Source organism: Choloepus didactylus, chromosome X, assembly GCF_015220235.1.
Source record: "Choloepus didactylus isolate mChoDid1 chromosome X, mChoDid1.pri, whole genome shotgun sequence".
Lineage (NCBI taxonomy): Eukaryota > Metazoa > Chordata > Mammalia > Pilosa > Megalonychidae > Choloepus > Choloepus didactylus.
Window position 1 is genome coordinate 132,011,193 of NC_051334.1, and position 22,586 is coordinate 132,033,778.

Sequence of the window (22,586 nt, forward strand, 5' to 3'; positions counted from 1 at the left end):
AACAAAAATATTTATATCTGACTTTTAGTAAATCAAATTTGCCTGTCACAAATTTCCTTTAGAAAATTACTGCATGACTAGAAATTTGGTCTTAGGAAGATTGCAAGCAAATTCTAAAGTTAAGGTGATGAAAATAAAAAAATTGCACAGGGTTGGATTCAAACATGCACAGAGTAGATTAGGCATACAAATGTATGCTCAGTAAGTGTGTACACAGAGGACATTTCAAGATTTCCATGCAATATGCTATTAATTGTTGTCTGTTGCCGATATCTAAATTTTTGCACATTTAGAAATTACAAATTTGAGATAATTAATAAGATATGGTCTTCAATAATTTTGATAACTTTTTTAAGGGACATAAAGTTTTTAAAAATGCTCACAGTGTAGCTGAGGTGAAAATATGCAGATCTGATCTCTTGAATGTTCTTGAATCCAAAAGTACTAGATTATCCTGTGGAAATTTAGTACTAAGACATCACAAAAAAAACTTTACAAGTTTTAAATTCAAAATTTCAAATGCACTTAAAGCAATACTTTCACTATTTTTTCCATCAATAACTTTATCTTGTATGGCATTTCTGTGACATTAGCAATTCTGATAAAAATGATTTCATAAAGCAGGGTAAATAGACCTAACCAATAGCTAGAAAAAAAGATTTGAACTAGATTTAAAAAAAAAGTAGTGAATGTTAATTAAAAACTTGTAATGAGACCAACCCCAAAACAAAAGTCATGGATAATGAAGTCTTATTTTTCTAAATGTCAAAGAATTGCATTTAACAAAATGCAAGTCAATTTTATGTCTAATAAAAAGGTAGAAATTGGATCACTATATTCAAGTCAATTGGCCATATTACATGTAATACAAACAGAAATGGAAAAAAACACTTCTACAAAAATGTTTCTTTATAAAAAATATTGAACCTTGTTAAACAAAAATTCATTTTTGAATAACAGCTTGCTATGTTATAAGAGAATGAAAGTGAGTAGGATAAATCCTGTGCAAAACATTCAGAACTTAGTTTATGAACACTATACATGGTTATCACCACTATAAATGTACACAAAACCTTAGAAAAATATTAAGTAGTTGTCAGTGTAAAAATATCCAATGGCAGTGAATTTGGCCCAGGCCAGTTATACCAATGGCTAGGTGATATTGGGGAAATAAAAGACCAATTAGTGCAATCAGCTTTAGGATGATACTGAAATAAAATGTTACATCCTTCTAAGAACTAACTTGGCCAGGATTATAAAACAACATTGGTTTAAGGAGGAATTTGTTCTCTCAAATATCCAGTATAGCAGCTGTTCCTTTCATTAATATGGCTGCTCAAGGAACACGGAATGGATTTCCATCTAGTAGTAATATTCTTAAGTTTACACAATTTCCGAGCTCTGGTGGAGTTTGTAGGAAGTCATTATTTTGAAGGTCCAATGTGTGCAAATTTTCCATTATCTTCATCTTCTGAGGGTCCACAGATCCAACCTGGTTGTTACTAATTTGAATTGTTTCAAGTGTGGGGATATGACACAGAAATTCATGTAGTATTTTGAACCTATTAAAGGAAAGATTGATCATTTGTAGCCTTATCAGTGATTCCATTACTTCAGGCAAAGAATTTAAATAAATTGTATCTGAGATCTAAAAAAGTCAATTTTTGAAGCAAACATAATTCCAGTGAAATAAAGGAAAGCTTGTTAAAACTGAGATTGACATCAGAAACCATGTTCTTCACTTCCACAATCCTTTTTGGAATATCACATAGCTAATTTTTACTGAAGTTAATAGAGATAATAATGTTGCTTTTTACTGTATCAAACACTTCATTGGGAATCAGAGTTGTTTGTTTATCACTGTAACCTAATATTTTAAATGTGATTATGGTGTGTACATTGACTATGGATTCACTTGGTAGTGTCATGGCAGTCTCACTAATAGTGTCATTTTTGCTAGGTCCATTATCTTTAATTTTGCTTCATAGATATTTTAGAACTTCTTGAGTTCCTTTATTTATAATTTCTATTGGAATCATTCTCAGAGGATTCCCTTCTAGAGCCAAGAATTTCAAATGAAGGTTTCTCAATGTATAGGGCAGACTGCTATTATCATTGTTGCTTAGGTCAAGCCTTTCTAAAGACTGTAGCAGTGTAAGTTCATCTGGAACAGATTTTAACTTGTTATCCCTCAGGTCTAGCACAAGGATAGAATTCAGATGCTTAAGGTGTTCTGCCCCTAACATTTCAATCTGGTTTTCACCTACACACAATTCCTTCAATAGTCTACAAGAAGAAAATTCTGGCAGAAAATGTAATTTATTTCTCTGCAAATAAAGCAATTCCAGTGAATCCATGCCAGCCAGTTCAGAAGGTACAGTTTCCAACAGATTTGAATTACAATCCAAATGCTTTAATCTTCTCATTCTACTTATTTCTGCCAGCAAGCTCTTCAGCTGATTGCTGGAAAGATTGAGTCACACCAGACTGGATAGAGAAGAAAAACTATCAGGAACTGTTGTAAGACAATTGTTGGAAAGATCTAAATCTTCTAAATTGAAGAGTTGTTCAAACCCCTCTGGTATGGATGTTAGCTCATTATGCTGGAGATACAGGCCCTTCAGGTTTCTTAAATTTGTAATTTCTTTAGGTAATATTTCCAATTTGTTATGGCTGACATTAAGTTTCTGAAGATTTTCTAGCTCTCTTATAGCAGAAGGAAGGGATGTTAGCTGACTATCATGTATATCAAGAATAGTCAGTGCAGGCAGGAGTCTGAGGTCATCTGTAAGTGACTGAAGTTTATTATTCTATGTGATTGGTTTGGTTAAATGTGTCTGTTCCCACCATCACTCAGTAGCACCAAATGAAAGATTCTGATTAGCTTCCTCAGGAATATCCACATTTATTCTCCAGACACACTGAGGCACTATTTCCAACATCTTCACTGAGATTTCTACCCAGCATATTTAACTGACTGCTCTTCCTGACTGCCTTTAACAATCCCTGCAGTACTGAGTTACCACAGTCTCTCTTCTCAGGTCTGAAACCTGCCCAGGGATCCCACTCTGCTGCTACCTTCAGGGGCGACATGTTCAAATCCCTCTGATCTGCTCTTGATACCTACCTGGGCATTTTAAATTTCAGTAATTGTGGTCTTCTACTCCAGTGGTTCTGTTTCATTCCTTTTTAAAATTTCTATCTCTTTACTTAGTCTCTTATATTGTTTTCTTGAAATCCTTTAGTCCTTTCTCTGTACTTTCCTTTACCTCCTTGAGCATTTTTAAGATCAGTTTTTGAAAGGCGTTGTTTGATATATCCAGTTGTGCATTCATCCTCATAATCAATTTTTCAACATTTTCATTATGACACACATAAAATAATAAGAATAAAAATTAAAGTAAAAACACACTCCCTGCATCCCATATCTATGATTATTCCTATTACACATTTACTTTTTGTCCTAATTTTTCTGCTCATCTCTCCATACACTAGATAAAGGGAGCAGGAGCCACAAGGTTTTCTCAATCACACAGTCACACAGTGTAAGATATATAGTTAAACTATCATCTTCAAGAACCAAGGCTACTGGGTTGCAGTTCAACAGTTTTAGGTTTTTCCTTCTAGCTGTTTCAATACACAGAAAACTAAAATGGGATATCTAAATAATGCATAAGAATAACCTCCAGAATGACCCGTCAACTCTATTTAAAACCTCTCAGCCACTGAAATTTTATTTTGTTTCAATTCTCTTCTCCTTTTTGGTCCAAGAAGCATTCACAGTCCTACAATGCCAAGGTCAAGATAATCTCTAAGAGTCATGTTCCACTTTGCCAGGGAGGTTTATACCCCTAGGGGTCATGATATATGAATAAATGGAATTGGTTAGTACATGGGGGGAGGGCAATGTGTTTGCCTGTTGAGTTGGCTTCGAGAGAGAGGCAATATCTGAGCAATGTAAGAGGCTCTCTAGGAGTGACTCTTAGGCAAGTTATAAATAGGGTTAGCCTATCTTTTGCAGCAACAAACTTCAAAAGGGTAAGCCCCAAGATTGAGGGCTCAGCATTCTAAATTGGTAGTCCCCAGTGCTTGTAAGAATATCAGTAATTTACCAGGTGAGGAAGTTTAATATCTCCACATTTTACCCCAGTCTCTCAAGGGGGATTTGAAAATACATTTTTCTTCTCTGGGAAAATTAGTCTTGGGTTTTTCAGGGCTTCACACTAACATAACCAAACAGATTTCACTCCCTATTCAAAGTTCCATATAATTATGCTATTTGAATAAACTGACTTTACATGTTCAATTATATAGTGTGCTACAAAAAAATGTAAATTCTGCACCTAATAAACTTCTCTACCTTTGGTCTCACACAGATGTTGAAGTTTTAAAACACCATCAATAACATCCTTTATCCTTTAGACTGACTTACCTTAGTACTAACCAGTTCCATTTCATTCATATATCTAATTGAAGTCTGATATCTTTTTCAGAATATTTAACATTTGCTGTATCAGGTAATCCAGACATTCATAGCGGCCAGACTCTGGCTCTGAGTCTTAGTTGTCACACAGATGCACAAAGTTTCAAGGACTGACCAGGATATACACAAAGAGCTCAGTCTATCAGAATTTAGAAATAACCATTACAACACAGGAATAGATGTAACTCCTCTAAGGGCTTACAATCCAGGAATATTTACAATAAGCCTTCCCCTGATAACCTATATTCTCAGATTCAATTCTCAGAGTGTACACATTATAGTTAGTCCATAGTAGTGATGCATTATAATGTTTGTCTCTTTGTGTCTGACTTATTTCACTCAATATTCTGTCCTCAATGTCCATTCACCTCGTTGCATACCTCACAACTTCATTACTTCTTGAAGCAGTTGAGTATTCCATTGTGTGTATACATTACAGTTTGCAATTCCATTCATCAGTCAATGTATCCTTAGGCTATCTCCATCCACTGCAAATCATGAATACTGCCACCATAAACCCCACTGTGCAATTGCCCATATTTTACCCTCTTTTCAGTTCTTCCAAGTATATACCCAATAACAGGGTTTCAGGACAATATGTCAAACCCACACTTAGCTTCCTGTGGAACCACCACACTGCCCTCCAGATGAGCTGCACCATTGTATTTTCCCACCAATGGTGATTAGGTACATCTCTCTCTCCACATTTTCTCCAGCACTTGTGTCTCTCTCTTTATTTTTTAGACAGTTTTATTCACACACCACACATTCCCTCCTAAGGAAACAATCAGTGTTTCCCTGTATAATCACACAGTTAAGCATTCACCACCACTCTCTATATAAGGACATTTCCATTTCTTCCCCAAAGAGGAAGAGCTGAAAAAAGAAAGAACAAGGTCAGACAACAACAGCAATGCCAAGAATCCCATTCCCCTCCATTATATCCCCCTCTTATAGACATTTAAATTTGGTATATTACCTTTGTTACAATTAATGGAAGTACATTACAATGCTACTATTTACTATATACTCTAGTTTGCATTGGTTGTATTTTTCCCAATACCATCCCATTTTCAACATCTTGCAAAGTTGACATTCATTTGTTCTCCCTCATGTAAAAACATTCTTATATTTGTGCATTTAATCACAATCATTGACCACTCTAGGTTTTACTAAGTTATACCACCCATTCTTTATCTTCTATGATTCCTTCTGGTGTCCTACATACTCATAACCTTCCTCTTTCAACCATACTCAAAGTCATCTTTGTTCAGCATATTTATAGTATTGTGCTACTATCACCCAGTATTGTGCTATCCATTTCTGGATCTATACAATCAATCCTGTTGCACATTCTATACTCCCTCAGCATCAAATGCCAATTCCTTACCCTCTTTCTATCTCCTGCTATCTTCATTTCTACATTCTTCTCCAAACCTCTCTCTCCTGTCTTTTCCTATCTGCCTGTAGCACTCCCTTTAGTATTTCCTGTAGAAGAGGTCTCCTTTTCATGAACTCTCTCAGTGTCTATTTATCTGTAAATATTTTAAACTCTCCCTCATTTTGATGGACAGTTTTTCTGGATATAAGATTCTTGGTTGGCAGTTTTTCTCTTTCTGTATCTTGAATATATCATACCACTGCCTTCTCGCCTCCATAGTTTCTACTGAGAAATCCTCACTTAGTCTTACTGAGCTTCCCTTGTATGTGATAGATCATTTTTCACTTGCTGCTTTCAAAATTCTCTCTTTGTTTTTGAAATTCGATAATCTATTAGTAAATGTCTTGGAGTAGGTCTATTTGGATCAATTCTGTTTGGGATATGCTGTGCTTTTTGGACCTGTAATTCTATGCTTTTCATAAGAATTGGGACATTTTCATTGATTATTTCCTCTATTATTCTTTCTGCCCCATTTCCCTTCTCTTCTCCTTCTGTGAAAATTGTAACATGTATATTCATACACTTCATGTTGTCATTCCATTTCCTGAGCCCTGCTCATATTTTTCCATTCTTTACCCTATCTGTTCTTTTGTTTGTAGGATTTTGGGTGCCCTGTCTTCTAGTTCAGTAATCCTTTCTTCTGCCTCTCCAAGTCTGCTGTTGTATGTCTCCATTGGGTTTTTCATCTCTTCTATTGTGCCTTTCATTCCCATAAGTTTTGGCATTGGTCTTTTCATGTTTAAGAATTCTTTTTTATAGTCACCCAGTGTCTTCTTTATATCTTTCATCTATTTTGTCACATTTTTTTCTACTCATTGATTTGGTTTAGAAGATTAGTTTAAACATCTTTAATTAGTTGTTTCAATTCTTGAATCCCAGTTGAGTTGTTAGTTTGTTCCTTTGACTGGGCCAAAGCTTCATGTTTTCTGATGTTGCTCATGTTTTTTGCTGTCTAGGCATCTGATTTCTTGATTCATTTATTCTGGAGTTTGTTTTCTCCCCTTTGGCTTGTGTTTGCTTGTTGGTTTTCCTTGACCTCTATATTTCTTTGTTTTTCTCACTGGCCAGTTACCAGATTGGCTCTGTCCCCCAATTTTCCCCCTAAATCAGGCACCCACTGTGGCCTGCCACAGTGATGGGAGGTAGGCACTAGGCACCCCACCAAGTTGACTGGGTAGGGTAATATAGATCTGCCGGCTTCCAATGGTTGTCTATTTTCCACCATTCAGAAAGACCTCTGTTTTAGTCCCCTGCTTTGAAAGCTATTTTGTCCATATTTCTCAGCCTAATCTGGGCTGAGACCAGCTCCTGTGGTCCTAATGAAGAGTCTGGAGCACCTTTTTAGAAGTGTTTCTATTCCCTTGAACTTTCTGGACTGTCCAGCTGATGATGCTGTTAGGTAACTTAATCTTTCCAGAGGCTGCTTTGTGTCCAAGCACAAGTTGTGCCTACAAAGGTGTGCTGAAATTGTGAGATTCCTATGCCCTTACTTTGTGAACCAAAAATCTGGCTTGATGTGGGGTTACACCTGTGGCAGAGTACTGCCTCAGCTGACCCAGTACTTCAGCCATCCACAAGGCACGGAATTGGCCACAAGCTGCTGCTTCCCTCAGGGGTGGGGGAAGGGTTTTCAGACCCAGTGTTAGAAACCCAGTCTCTGTCCACATTTTCTCAGTCTTTGTCCATCACTGATCTGGGCCTTGAAATGTCCTCCCCTGTCCCCCATGTCTTCAAATGATGGGGGTTTGTCTAGCTGATGTGAGGGATTTTTAAATCTGTGTCCCTGGTGTAAGGGTTCCTGTCTGCTGATTGTGTGCCTTTGCGGTGCCGATCCTGAGTGGTGGAGGGAAGAGGACCAGCTGATCTGCAACAGAAAATTTCTAATTGATATTTCTTCTCTTTCTTCAATTTGACATCTGCAGGGTCCTTCTCCAGTCTATATCCTCCTCCAGAATTTTAAACAATTCAGAATTTTCCTTTTTTCATTGAATCTCTGCAGTTTTCAGTAGCTATTCACACAACCATTTTGATGCTATAGCTTGTCCTCCAACTTTCTTATTTCTTCCTTTGACTGGACCATTTATTCCTATGTCTTAATATGCCTTGTCAGTTTTTGCTGATATCTGGTCATCATATATTCTTGATTTGTCTATTCTGAAGGTTGGTTTCTCTCTCTTGTCTAGGATTTATTGATTTCCTGGGTTTGCATTAAGGCACTGCTTTTGCAGTTGGATTTTTAGTATTTCCCTGCCAAAATATGGCTGGGTACACATGCAGGAGGCAAAAACCAGCTCCAGCGTGCCTGTGGTAGGGTCTAGAGAGGCTCCAAAAAGCCCTGTTTTTCCCTACACATTTCTGTCTACTCAGCCAATGACCCTCTTTGGTTACTTATTCATCCTTAGAAGGTATTTAACTGGAGCACAGCAGGGCCTGACTGGACAAGACTATGACTGTGCAGTTCCTGTACTCCCACTTTGCCAGCCAATATCTGGCTCATTGTTGGTCTGTGTCCTTCTCTCTACTTGGCCGGGGGCTGCCACAGCTGCCCCAGTCTGCAGCCATCCCCCAGGCATGTATCATGACTTCTGATGCTACTTCCCTCATGGGTGGGGGATGGGTACCAGGAGATATGGTTGTAGTTACTGTCTCTGTCCACATTTTCTCATACTTTTTATTGCTCATTGACCTAGGCCTTAAAATGTCTTCCCTTGTCCCCTGGGTCCCCAAACAGTTGATTCAGACAGTTTCTGCCTGACCACTTGCTGCTTTTGGGAAAGAACTAGATTTCATCATTCCCCCCCTAATCTTCCATTTTCGGAGCTTCTCTTTGGTGCTCTTTTGTATTCTGCCCTCCTTAGCAGTGGTTTCCTGTGTACTTGGAAATCTGTTTCTGTATATAAATGGGGATCTGTCCCACTACTATGAGAGATTTTATAGTCTGTATCCCTGGTGGGAGGTGGGAGGGATCCTGGCTGCTGCCTCTGGGCACTTCCCAAGCTGCACATGAGTGAGTGAGTGGAGAGGAGAGGACTGGTCTGTACAGACTGAAAGTTTCCTACCTGATATTTTTCTCTTTCTTCAGTTCGGTGTTTGTGGGATCCTTCTCCAGTCTTTAACTTCCTCAAGAGTTCTGGATTAGTGAGATTTGTCCCTTTTTTGCTGAAACTCTGGGGAGAGCTTTTTTTTCATAGCTATCTTATGTCACCATATTGATGACATCACTCATGTGTTCATTTTTGAAAGATATTTTCCCCAGGTAATGTATTCTAGTTTGACAGTATTTTCAGTACTAAAAAGATATCACTGTACTGTACTCTCTCACTCTCTCTTTTTTTCCTTTTTCATTTTTCAAAAGACATCTATTGTCATATCTGTATTTGTTCCTGTGGACAAAATGTGTCTTTTTTCTGCTGCTTTTACAATTTTCTCTTTATCACTGGTTTTAAACAGGTTGATTCTTATATGCCTTTTTGTAGTTGTTTTCATGTTTCTTTCTCATTCTTAGGATTTGCATCACTTCTTGTATCTGTGGGATTATAATTTCACCAACTTTGGAAAAATTTTGCCCATTATTTTTCCCCCTCAGGGAAAAATGTGATGTGGACTCACAGGTCTCACTGATGCTCCATTCATATATTCCCAATATTATTTGTATGAATATTTCATTTGGAAAAATTTCTATTGCTATGTATTCACATCCACTGATCTTTTCTTCTGCCATGTCTAATCTGCCCTTAATTCCATCTAGTGTACTTTTCATGTAAGACTTAGTAGTTTTTTTTTTATATAGAAGTTCATTTTGCTCTTTTTTCTCGTCCATACCTTTCCTTAATATGTTTTTGCTTTCTTCTATTTTCTTGAATAATTATAATTTTTAATTTCCTTACCTACTGATTCTGTCATCTGTGTGTGTTCCATGTCAGTTTCAATTGATTTTTTCCTTCTAATTATGGATTATATTTTCCTGCTTCTTTGTATGCCTGGTAAATTATTTTGGAATGTGACATTGTGAATTTTACTTTTGTGGGTGACAGGTATTTGGTAATTGTTTTATTCTTAAACATATCTTTGAACTTTCTTCTGGGATATGGTTAAGTTACTTGGACACAAAATAATACATCTACGAAGACTTAGTAGATAGGACTGGATCAGTATTTAGTTTCAGGCTTATTATTCCCGTTACTGAGGCAAGACTCTTCTGTGCACTTTACTCAATTATTTGTGAATTTTTTTCCCCAAGTGGGATCAACTACTATTTTCAGTCATATGTGAGTATCAGACACTCTTTCCTCAAATCATTTCAGATGTTCCTTCCAGATGGTTCAGCACACACATACACGGATCAGTTCTCAGATGGATACTCAAGGTGACCCTCTGCAAATCTCCATAGTTTTATCCTTATGAAGCTTTCTATTCTGTTACTCTGTCCTGAAATTCAAGCTTCCTTTGTCTCTCGGGCACTCAGATCTTTCTCTTCTACTCAAGTAGTCAATCAAGATTTGCCATTGTTGTTGCTTCTTGTTTTGTGGCCTAGAGACACTCAAAGCATTAAGCTGGACAATCATATGGTCTACTTTATTTTCCATCTCTTGGGGATTGCTGCCTTTCATTGTCTGATGGTCAATATCTTGAGAAGTGTTGTTTTGTATATCCTATCATTTAAAAAAAGTTTTCAGACAGGAGGGTAAATTCAGTCCCTTGAGAGAAGTGAAAGTTTCCTGTCCTTTATTTTTGAAACTCTTCTTTTTCTTCTTGGTGCCTGTGACCTGATTTCCTCTTGGTGATTCTCTGTTTACTGTGATTACTCTTCTTCCACTCATCCCTTAATCTGGCATCTCTTTTCTTTCCTCTCCATTCTCCTTCTCAGAGCTCATCCACCATTGTGGGGCCAGTTATCATTCCTTCTGATGACATCCACTTTAATGTCTGAATCATCCATGCTGATACCTAGAGGGATTTCCATTTGGATGTTGAATGGCTGGCTTCATGCATCAACTTGGCCAGGTGATGGTGCCCAGTTGTCCAGTCAAGCAAGCACTAGCCTAACCATTACTGCAAGGACCTTTCATGACTGGTTAATACACCAAGAGGCTGGTTTATTAAATCATCAGTGAATTGATTGCATCTATTGCTGATTACATCTATGACAAACTAAGGGAGTGTCTTCTGCATTGAAAGAATCCAGTCAGTTGGATTTAATCCAATCAGTTGAAGACTTTTAAGGGAGAAAAGAGAGAACTCTCACTTCTTCTTCAGCCAGCCAGCCTCTACTGAGGAGTTCATCGAGGACCTTCATTGGAGTTGCCAGCTTGTGGTCTGCCCTATGGAATTTGGACTCATGTATCCTGCCCTATGGAATTTGGACTCATGTATCGCCACAGTTGCATAAGACATTTTTATGAAATCTCATATTTACAGATATCTCCTGTTAATTCTGTTTCCTTAGAAAATCCTAATGCAGTTGTCCTGCTCTCATTTCAAATTAAGTTGGTGTATTGCAAAGTGCACTTGTCAAGATGTCAAGACTTGGATTCTGGTCCCTGCTCTGTCACTATCTGACTAGGCAACCTTAGAGACATAACTTACTCTTTTTAGCATCAATTTATCATCTATTATAGTGAAGAAACTTAATTAGATCATTTCTAAAGTCTTTTATTTCTATCTTTAACATTATTTTATTCTAGATAACTCTGGATAAAACTGGGTAAAATGATCGATCTTCTCATTATCACACCAGTCCTCTTTCTCTGAAAACCTGCATCCTTCACTTTGCCTCCACATTAATGCCATAGCCTACTAACAAGCTCACTTTCTTCCATCTTGCCCTGTTGGAACAATAGTGTCATAGTATTATTCATTAAATAAAATTATCAATGCATATCTCTGCTCAAGAAACTGCAATAGTTCTGTTGCCTGACACATTAATTGCCAACCCCTCTTCCTTACTTTTAAGAGACTTACTAATCTTTCTATCCACTGTTATATCCCACCAATGACCTATATGAATTCTCAGCACCAATCTGACCAATGTCTTTCCTACTCTCCATCTTCTTGTTCCTGCCCCAATTCCTCCTGTTCTCCCAGCTTGTAGAGAAGGGGTTTTGCAATGATTCTAACCATATCTATATAAAACCAAGAAGCTAACACACTTCCACTTTACTACTTCAGAAGCCTAAGAATTAGTTTTGAATGGACAAAGTGTGATTCCAGAAGCCTTAAAATACTGTGGATGCCACATACCAAGTTTCTCAACCCTCTTCTCTACCAATGCATGTACTAACTATACCTCAAGATCAAGTTCAATAACACAGTTATAAAAAGTGCTCTATTTTTTAAATTTAAAAATACATTTTATTTAACCCAATACATCCAGAATAACATCATTTCAACATGAAATCAATATAAAAATATTAATGAGATATTTTACATTCTTTTTTCATACTATGTCTTTGAATCTCATGTGTACTTTATACTTGGAGAACATCTCAATTCAGATGCAAATTTCCATCAGAAATACTTGGTCTGCTTATAGATTTCATACATTTTACAGTTGAAAAGTAGACTCACCTACCTAAGTTGATTCAAACATACTTAAATTTTGTCTCATAAATGAATCAAGCAAATTTAAACTAACTAAAATTAAGTGAAATTAAAAATCCAGTTTCTCAACTGCACTAGCCATATTCCAAACATTCTTCTCATGTGGCTAATAGGTACCATTTGGGCCATGTGGAGCTAGCCAAACTGGATAGGAGATGTATGTTTAACTAGGTCAGAGGAGATGCTCAAGTACCTCTCAGACCTTTTACAAGGTTTTGACATTTTAACAATCCACAATAACTTTTGTTATTGAAAGATATCTGCTTAATGTTTGCTGAGCTTCATCAAACTGTAGGTTTACAGTTTGCATCAAATTTAGAAATTTTGTGCAATTATTTCTTCAATTTTTTTTCTGTCCTTTTCCCTCCCCCAAGTGCCTCCACCCACCCACCCCCAAGCCCACAACCACCATTCTGGAACTTCAGACACCATTCAGTTATCTGCCTGTTGAGCTGCTTAATATAATCCCATAACAAACTTTTGCTGTGTTGATTTTTTAATGTACTTTTATTGAAATAGATTCACATACCATACAATCATCCAAAGAATAAAACAGTTGTTCACAGTTTCATCATATAGTTGTGCATTCAACATCACAATCAATTTTTAAACATTTTCATTACTCCAAAAAATAAAAATGAAATTAAGAATAAAAATAAAAGTAAAGGAGAACATTCAGAGCATCCTATATGCTTCCTCCCCCTTCACTTACTTTTCTTTTCATTTTTTTAATTAAAATATATTCACATACCATACAATCTTCCAAAGTGTAAAACAATTATTCACATTATCATTATATGGTTGTGCATTCATCACCATAATTAATTTTTGAACATTTTCATTACTCCAAAAAACAAAAATAAGAATAAAAATAAAAGTAAAAAGAACACCCAAAGTGCCCCATATCCCCCTTCCTCTATATTTTTCATTTACTTTTTGCCACCATTATTCTACTCATTTGTCCATAAACTGGGTAAAGGGAGTGTGAGCAATAAGGTTTTCACAATCACATTGTCCCACCATATAAACTATATAGTTATGCAATCATCTTCAAGAATCAAAGCTACTGCATTGCATTTCAACAGTTTGAGGTATTTCCTACTGGCTATTCTAATAAACTAAAAACTAAAAAGGGATATCTGTATAATGCACAAGAGTTGCCTCCAGAGTGACCTCTCAACTCCATTTGAAATCTCTCAGCCACTGAAATTTTATTTTGTTCCAATTCTCTTCCCTCTTTTGGTCCAGAAGGCTTTCTCAATCACCCAATGCAGGGTGCAGGCTCATCTCCAGGAGTCACCTTCCACATTGCCAGGGAGACTTATACTCCTGGGAGTCATGTCCCACATAAGACAGAGAGCAGTGAGTTTACCTGTCAATTTGGCTTATAGAAAGAGGCCACATCTGAGCAACAAAAGATGCCCTCTGGGGGTGACTTTTAGGCACAATTATGAGTAGGCTTAGCCTATCCTTTGCAGTAACAAGCTTCATAAGGGCAAGCCCCAAGATTGAAGGCTTGGCCTACTAAGCTGGTGGTCCCCAATGCTTGCAAGAATATCAGGAATTCCCCATCTGGGGAAATTTAATATTTCCACATTTTCCCCCAGTCCCTGAAGGTGGCTTTGCAAATACTTTTCATTCTATGCCCAAATTACTCTGGGTTGTATCAGGTTTTCATGCTAACCTGTACAAACTGACAAGGGTTCCCTCCCTAGTCAAGGTTCCATATAATTATGGCATTTGAGTAAACTGACCATACAAGTGAAATTATATAGTGTGCTACAGAAAATACAGATTTTGAACCATATAACCATCTCTTCCTTTGGTCCCACACAGAAGCCAAAGTTTTAAAACATGGTTAATATCACCCTCTACCCTTTAATCTGATCTACCCCAATCTCAACCAAGTCCATTTTGTTCATATCTCCAATTGAAATCTGATCTCCTTTTCAGTCTCTTTAACAGTTGATTCATGGGGTAATGCAGACACTCACAGCTGCCAAACTCTGACTTTGGGTCCTTGATGCCACACAGACACTCACAGATCCTGGGACTGAATACAACACAAACAGCTCAGAATCTCAAAATTTGGAAATAACCGATACAGCTCATGAACAAATGTGACTGCTGTAAGAGCTTACATTCTAGGAACTTTTACATAAGCTTTCCTCTTACAACCCATGCTCTCAGATTTAATTCTCAGGGTTTATATATTGTTATTAGTCCATATTAGTGAGGCATAATAGTGTTTGTCTTTTCATTTCTGGCTTATTTCACTCAACCTACTGTCCTCATGGCCCATTCACTTTGTTGCACACTTCAAAACTTCATTCTGCTTTGCTGCTCCCTCACACAAAAACATTCTTATATTTGTACATTTAATCACACTCATTGACCACTCTAGGTTTCACTAATTTATTCAGACCCAGTCTTTATCTTCGATCTTTCTTCTGGTGTCATACAGACCCCTAAACTTCCTCTTTTAACTGTATTCACAGTCATCTTTTTTCAATGTACTTACAATATTGTGCTACCATCACACAGTATTGTGCTATCCATTTCTAGATCTACACAATCAATCCTCTAGAACATTCTATACTCCTTCAACATCAAATGCCTGATCTCTATACTCTATCGCCTGGTATCTTCATTTCTACACTCTTCTCCAAACCTCTCTCTCCTGTCTTTTCCTAGCTGTAGCATTCCCTGTAATATCTCCTGTAGAGGAGATCTCCCATTCACAAACTCTCAGTGTCTGTTTATCTGTAAATATTTTAAACTCTCCCTCATTTTTGAAGGACAGTTTTGCCAGATGTAGGAGTCTTGGTTGGCAGCATTTCTCTTTCAGTACCTTGAACATATCATACCACTGTCTTCTTGCCTCCATGGTTTCTGCTGAGAGATTTGCACTTAGTCATACTGCAGTCCCCTTGTATGTGATGAATTGCTTTTCTCTTGCTGTTTTAAGAATTCTCTCTTTTTCTTTAACATTTGATCTGATTATTAATTGTCTTTGAGTAGGTCTATTTTGATAAATTCTGTTTATGGTGCACTGTGCTTCTTGGACCTGTAGTTTTATGTCTTTCATAAGAGTTGGGAAATTTTCATTGATTACTTCTTGTACTTTTTTCTGCCTCTTTTCCCTTCTCTTCCTCTTCTGGGACACCTGTAACACATACATTTGTGTGCTTCATGTTGTAATTCAATTCCCTGAGACCCTACTCATGTTTTTCTATTCTTTTCCCTATCTGTTCTTTTGTATGTAGGATTTCAGATGTTTTGTCCTGCAGTTCACTAATTCTTTCTTCTGCCTCTCTAAGTCTGCTGTTGTATGTCTCCATTGTGTTTTTCATCTCTTCTATTATGCCTTTCATTCCCATAAGTTCTGACGTTTGTTTTTTCAAGCTTACAAATTCTTCCTTGTGATCACCCAGTGTCTTATTTATATCCTTCATCTCTTTTGTCACATTCTCTCTCACTTCATTGATTTGATTTACAAGATTTGTTTGAACATCTATAAGTAGTTGTTTCACCTCCTGAATCTCAGTTGAAATGTTAGTTTCTTCCTTTGACTTGGCCCTATCTTCCTGTTTCCTGATGTAACTTACAATTTTTTTTTTCTTGTGTCTAGGCATCTGATTTTCTTGATTGGTTTATTCTGGATGCTGTTTCCTCTCTTTTGCCTAAGGTTTTCTTCTTGGTTAATGTTGATTTCTATGTTTTCTTCTTTCTATCCCTAGCCATTTTTCAAATTAGCTCTGCCTCTCAGTCATCTCCTCAAAATCAGGCACCCACTGTGGTCTGCCACAGGGTTGGGAGGTAGGCACTGGGTACCCCAACAAGTTCACTGTGTGTGGTAATACAAATCTGCTGGCTTCTAGTGGTGCTGTATTTTTCACAGGCTAGGAAGACCTGGTTTTGTTTTGGGAGCCTTTTTAAACAGTAGGGTCTTCTTTATTTCTCAGCCAAAACAGGGCCAGGTTTTTGCACAGGGTGTGTAGACCAGCTCCTGTGGTCCCAAGAAAGGGTCGGAAGCCTCCTTTAAAAAGTACACTCTTCCTCTGCACTTTCTGGACTGACCAGGAGATGGCACCATTCAGCAACCCAATAGCCTCCAGAGGTGGCTTTGCCCCCAAGCACAGGCTTTGCCTGACCCAGAACTGCAAGATTCCTATGCCCCCACTCCACCTGCCAAAATCTGGCTATATGTGGTGCTCCACCTGTGGCAAGGCACTCCAGCCAACCCAGAACTCCAGCTGTCTCCAAGGTAAGTTAAAGGCCACCAGCTGCTGCTTCCCTTAAGGGTGTGGGCAGGGCTTTCAGACCCAGGTCTGAAAACATGTCTCTGTCCATGTTTTCTCAGACTCTTTGTCCGTCACTGATCTGGGCCTTGAAATGTCCTCCCCTGTCCACTGGGTCCTCAAATAGTGAGGGTATTTTTCACTGCTATGAAATTTTAAAATCTGTGTCCCTGATGGCAGGGCTCCAGTTCTCTATTTCTTTGCCTTTCCCACACAGAGACAAAATGGGGGGGGGGGGAGCAGGAGATGACCAAATGGTCTGGGATGGAAAATTCTTACCTGATATTTCTTCTCTTTCTTCAATTTGGCATCTGCAGGGTCTTTCTCTGGTCTATGTCTTCCTCCAGAGTTTCAAACAATTCAGAATTGAATCTTTTTTCATTGAATCTCTAGAGAGTAGTTTTCAGTAGCAGTTTATATCACCATGTTGATGACATCACCCCTCTCATTAGTTTTTAACTAATGTACCATACTAATGCAAGGTGTTACTAATAGGGTGGTACATTGGAATCCTGTATTTTATGCATTATTTGACTATAAATCCTCAACTTCTCTAATTAAAAAAAGATCCAACTCAAATTCTCTTCCTCTGTAAAGCCCTTACTAACTGCTCCAGAAATACTGATCTCTTTATTTTGTAATCTCCTATTGTATATCCTCAGTATGCCTCAAAGTCTAACTGCTAAGTATCTGATTATTTCATGCCTTTTGATTTTTGTTTTCTCATATGCAATTTAAGGTCCTTGGAGAAATAAACCATACCTTCTCTTGGTTCCTTCCAAGCATATGATATTTATAAAGAAATCCTCATATATTGAACAAAGCCATTTAACCAATTTTTAACTAATTTCCTTCCTGAATTATCATTGTGTGTACATGTGTATGTGTCTGTGTCTGTATGTGTGTGTGTAAGTGATGGCTTCTAAGATTGTTTGAGCTGATGTTGAACCATGTTATGCTGACATTCACATGTACTTTCTGACCACTGCCCACTCTTAAGTTTTCAGAAGCAAGTCCTTGATTCGTGAGTCTGAGCTGGGATTTGGGAATGCAGACTTTTCTTTATGGTAGGAATTGTGCTTGCATCATCTTATCCATTCCTCAGTGAACTTGGCAATTCTTTCCTGGGAAATCAGTCAGTGAATTGTTGTGACAAAATGAGAGAAGAGCTTAAAGCTCTAGACCTTGAAGACTTAAACATCCAGTATTAGCAAAAAAGAAGGTGATAAAACTATATCATGGCATCTCTATTATAAGGAACTAGGCACTGGACAGAATCTGATGAACTGGACAGCTTTAGGAAGGGTAGAGAAGAAAATTTGTCAGCAGGCTTTCTTAGAAATGAAAGTGTGCTAAATAAGGTAAAGAAGCAGGGAGCTGTGAAAATATTTCACAGAAGCAAACTTCTTGAATTTGTTTTGAGAAATTTGGTATGTGATATGAACAGTATTTTAAGGCTTCTGGAATCACACGTTGCTCTGTTCAATTCAGAACTCATTCTTAGGCTTTCGGAGTAGTTAAGTGGAAGTACATTAGCTTCTTGGTTTTATGTAGAAAGGTTGGAATCATTGCAAACACCCTTTATAATCACTACCCCTTACCCTACCAAAACAAAATGCTCAAAGTTTTGCTTTAGTTGACTTGCTTTTTCATTTACTTACTAAGTTGGCTTTAGTAAACAGACTGCAGTCCACACAGCAGTCTAACATGCACAGGAACCACAAGTTTCAGCAACAGTAAAGTGTTTTACAGTCATCTACAAGGAGGCAAACACATAGAGGCATGCCAATTTGATTTACGGGAGGCATTGATCATCTTTCATTTAAGGGTGAACACATTCAGTGAACTGACCCCTAGAGAACGTGTAATCTGCTGGAAAGAGTACTGGACTGGAAATCATGAGACTAACTGGCTGTGTGACCTTGAGCAGCTCAACCACTGTATTTGAGGTATCCAATCTATAAAATAGAGATTTGAACTATACAATCTCTGAGGCACTGTCCAGGGGTGATGTTTCATGAATGTGACCACTCTGTTGCATTCAGTGCTCCTGCTGTCTGTCTCTTCCTTAATGCTTTCTTTATCCACTCTTGGATTCTGAGAAATCACTTTTCTCACCTCCTGGACCAATTTTTGGTTTTCTTCCCTGGCTCTTCTTTTTGTTTGTTAGTCCCATCTCTTTTGATGGATGAAACCCAGATATGTGTTAGCTGTTCCTCAGTTCAGAGGTCACAAACGGTTAGCCTAAGGGCCAATCCAGCTTATAGTTGTGTCTGTTTGACCAACACAGTGTTTATTTTACATTCTTTAACTTTTGTACTTGGTTTTGGAAAAACTGAATTAGTTACCAACATTTAAAAATCAGGAGTTTCCACATAAATATCCAGATTTCCAACTTCTCTGGAAGAATCAGAATATCAAGAAACAAGTCCTAATTTCCATAAGGGATCAACCAGCCATTATGGAGGAGCAACACCTCCTTTTAGCCTGGGCTCTTCCATTCACTACAGTCCCCACCAATCTCCCTTCTCATTATCTCCTTGGCACTGAGGCCAAGCGTAGTTGCCATTTATTATCATCTCTTGTGTTACTGGATGACTCTTCATGTGGGGCATGGGCTCTTCTGTTTACCATAGCTGCCACCACTTCCTATGGTCTCCCTGACACTGAGGGTGAATGCCACTTGCCATTTATCTTCACATTTGCAGTGCTTTTGTTCTTATACTAGATTTAAGAGAAAAATGAATCTTTTGTACCTGTATCTCCATCAAAAGTAATAAAAGGAATATCAAACTGAAAGAGCCAAATATTTTATTTGTCCCACCCAATTTCCTGTTTTATTTTACTTTCCTCACTTTGGTTGGTGTTTGTGTTTGTGATCCCTTCTCTTAGTTGAATATATTAACAATATATTCCATATTCACAAAAGATTTTAATCCAGAAGCCTCTATTTTTCCACCTCCTTCTTATGCTCTCTCCTTGTTCCCTACAGAGGAGATGGCAGAGTTTGTTTGGACATCTGCAAGACAAGAAGCCAACTAGCAGATTTAAATTTCTATAGTAAAATTATGTAGTACTATACTGGTGGTGTTTGAAGGTAGAATGTTCTTTGAACTCACCTAAACCTGACTCATTCATTTCCAACGGTACCATACAGCAATATATCAGACTTGCTGCAAAGGAGTAAAAGGCACTTTTTTTATTAGAGAAGTTGTAGGTTTTCAGAAAAATCATGCATAAAATACAGAGTTCTCATATACCACCCTGTCATATACTTTGATAGTATTCCAGTCATAGCTTTGCGCTATGGAAATTTCTGTTTCCAGAGTTCATGGCTGAATTATGCTGAGTTTCAGTGATATTTCTTAGCTCTATTTCCCTGGAACATACATTTAAAGAATTTAAGAAAGTACACAACTTAGATAGATACTTCCTTCTGATAGCAATCCAAGCAATGATTGCTAAACTCCTTTGTGTGTAAGAATCACCTGGGAAATGCAGATTACAGGGCCTCACCGTCAGAAACTCTGAGTAGGTCAGGTTGGAGCCTGTGTGTCTGCACACTCAACAGTCTTCCATGGAGGTGCTAATTCAGGTGACCTGTGGCTAATACTTTAAGAAGAACTCATCTATGAAGGGTTAGCCATACTGTCTCTGCATGGAAAGGAAAGCATTTTCTTTTTTGTTTTTATTGTTCAGACAAATATTTTCATGATTTCTAGGTAATGCACTCTAGGGCTACATACCTACATAGTTATTCAGAAACCATATTAGGGCAATCCTATTATACTTTTTTTTTTTTTTTTTTTTTTTAGGGAAGATTTTATTTATTTATTTATTTATTTTTTATCATCATTTTATTGAGATATATTCACATACCACGCAGTTATACAAAACAAATTGTACTTTCGATTGTTTACAGTACCATTACATAGTTGTACATTCATCACCCAAATCAATCCCTGACACCTTCATTAGCACACACACAAAAATAACAAGAATAATAATTAGAGTGAAAAAGAGCAATTGAAGTAAAAAAGAACACTGGGTACCTTTGCCTGTTTGTTTCCTTCCCCTACTTTTCTACACATCCATCCATAAACTAGACAAAGTGGAGTTTGGTCCTTATGGCTTTCCCAATCCCATTGTCACCCCTCATAAGCTACATTTTTATACAACTGTCTTCGAGATTCATGGGTTCTGGGTTGTAGTTTGATAGTTTCAGGGATCCACCACCAGCTACCCCAATTCTTTAGAACCTAAAAAGGGTTGTCTAAAGTGTGCGTAAGAGTGCCCACAAGAGTGACCTCTCGGCTCCTTTTGGATTCTCTCTGCCACTGAAGCTTATTTCATTTCCTTTCACATCCCCCTTTTGGTCAAGAAGATGTTCTCCGTCCCACGATGCCGGGTCTACATTCCTCCCCGGGAGTCATATTCCACGTTGCCAGGGAGATTCACTCCCCAGGGTGTCTGATCCCACGTAGGGGGGAGGGTTCCATTTTTTTCAATGTTTTGAAAGAGTTTGAGTAAGATTGGTGTCAGTTCTTTCTGGAAAGTTGGGTAGAATTCCCCTGTGAAGCCATCTGGCCCTGGGCATTTATTTGTGGGAAGATTTTGGATGACTGATTGGATCTCTTTGCTTGTGATGGGTTGGTTGAGGTCTTCTATTTCTTCTCTGCTCAGTCTAGGTTGTTCATATGTTTCCAGGAAATTGTCCATTTCTTCTACATTATCCAGTTTGTTGCCATACAGTTGTTCATAATATCCTCTTATAATTTTTTAAATTTCTTCAGGATCTGCAGTTATGTCACCTTTTTCATTCGTTATTTTGTTTATATGGGTCTTCTCTCTTTTTGATTTTGTCAGTATAGCTAGGGGCTTGTCAATCTTGTTGATCTTCTCAAAGAACCAACTTTTGGTGATATTTATCCTCTGTATTGTTTTTTTTTTCTCTATGTCATTTATTTCTGCTTTAATCCTTGTTATTTCCTTTGTTGTACTTGGTTTACGATTGGTTTGCTGTTCATTTTCTAGCTTCTTCAGTTGATCCATTAGTTTTTTGATTTTGGCTCTTTCTTCCTTTTTAATATATGCATTTAGTGCTATAAATTTCCCCCTTAGCACTGCTTTTGCTGCATCCCATAGGTTTTGGTATGTTGTGTTCTCATTTTCATTCGTCTCTATATATTTAGCAATTTCTCTTGCTATTTCTTCTTTAACCCACTGATTGTTTAGGAGTGTGTTGTTTAACCTCCAGGTATTTGTGAATTTTCTAAGTCTCTGATGGTTATTGACTTCTAATTGTATTCCATTGTGGTCAGAGAATGTGCTTTGAATAATTTCAATCTCTTTGAATTTATTGAGGCTTGTTTTATGTCCCAGCATATGATCTATTCTGGAGAAAGTTCCGTGAGCACTAGAAAAGTATGTGTATCCTGGTGATTTGGGATGTAATGTCCTGTATATGTCTGTTAAATCTAATTCATTTATCAGATTGTTTAGGTTTTCAATTTCCTTATTGGTCTTCTGTCTGGTTGATCTATCTATAGGAGATAGTGATGTGTTGAAGTCTCCCACAATTATTGTGGAAACATCAATTGCTTCCTTTAGTTTTGCCAGTGTTTCTCTCATGTATTTTGTGGCACCTTGATTGGGTGCATAGACATTTACGATTGTTATTTCTTCTTGCTGAATTGCCCCTTTTATTAGTATGTAGTGGCCTTTTTTGTCTCTCAAAACATCCCTGCATTTGAAGTCTATT

At 37.6% G+C, this 22,586-nt stretch overlaps 1 pseudogene; it reads right to left on the minus strand.

Moving 5' to 3' along the window:
• Positions 1-1,271: 1,271 nt before the first annotated feature.
• Positions 1,272-3,093, minus strand: LOC119522344 (annotated as a pseudogene).
• Positions 3,094-22,586: the final 19,493 nt, after the last annotated feature.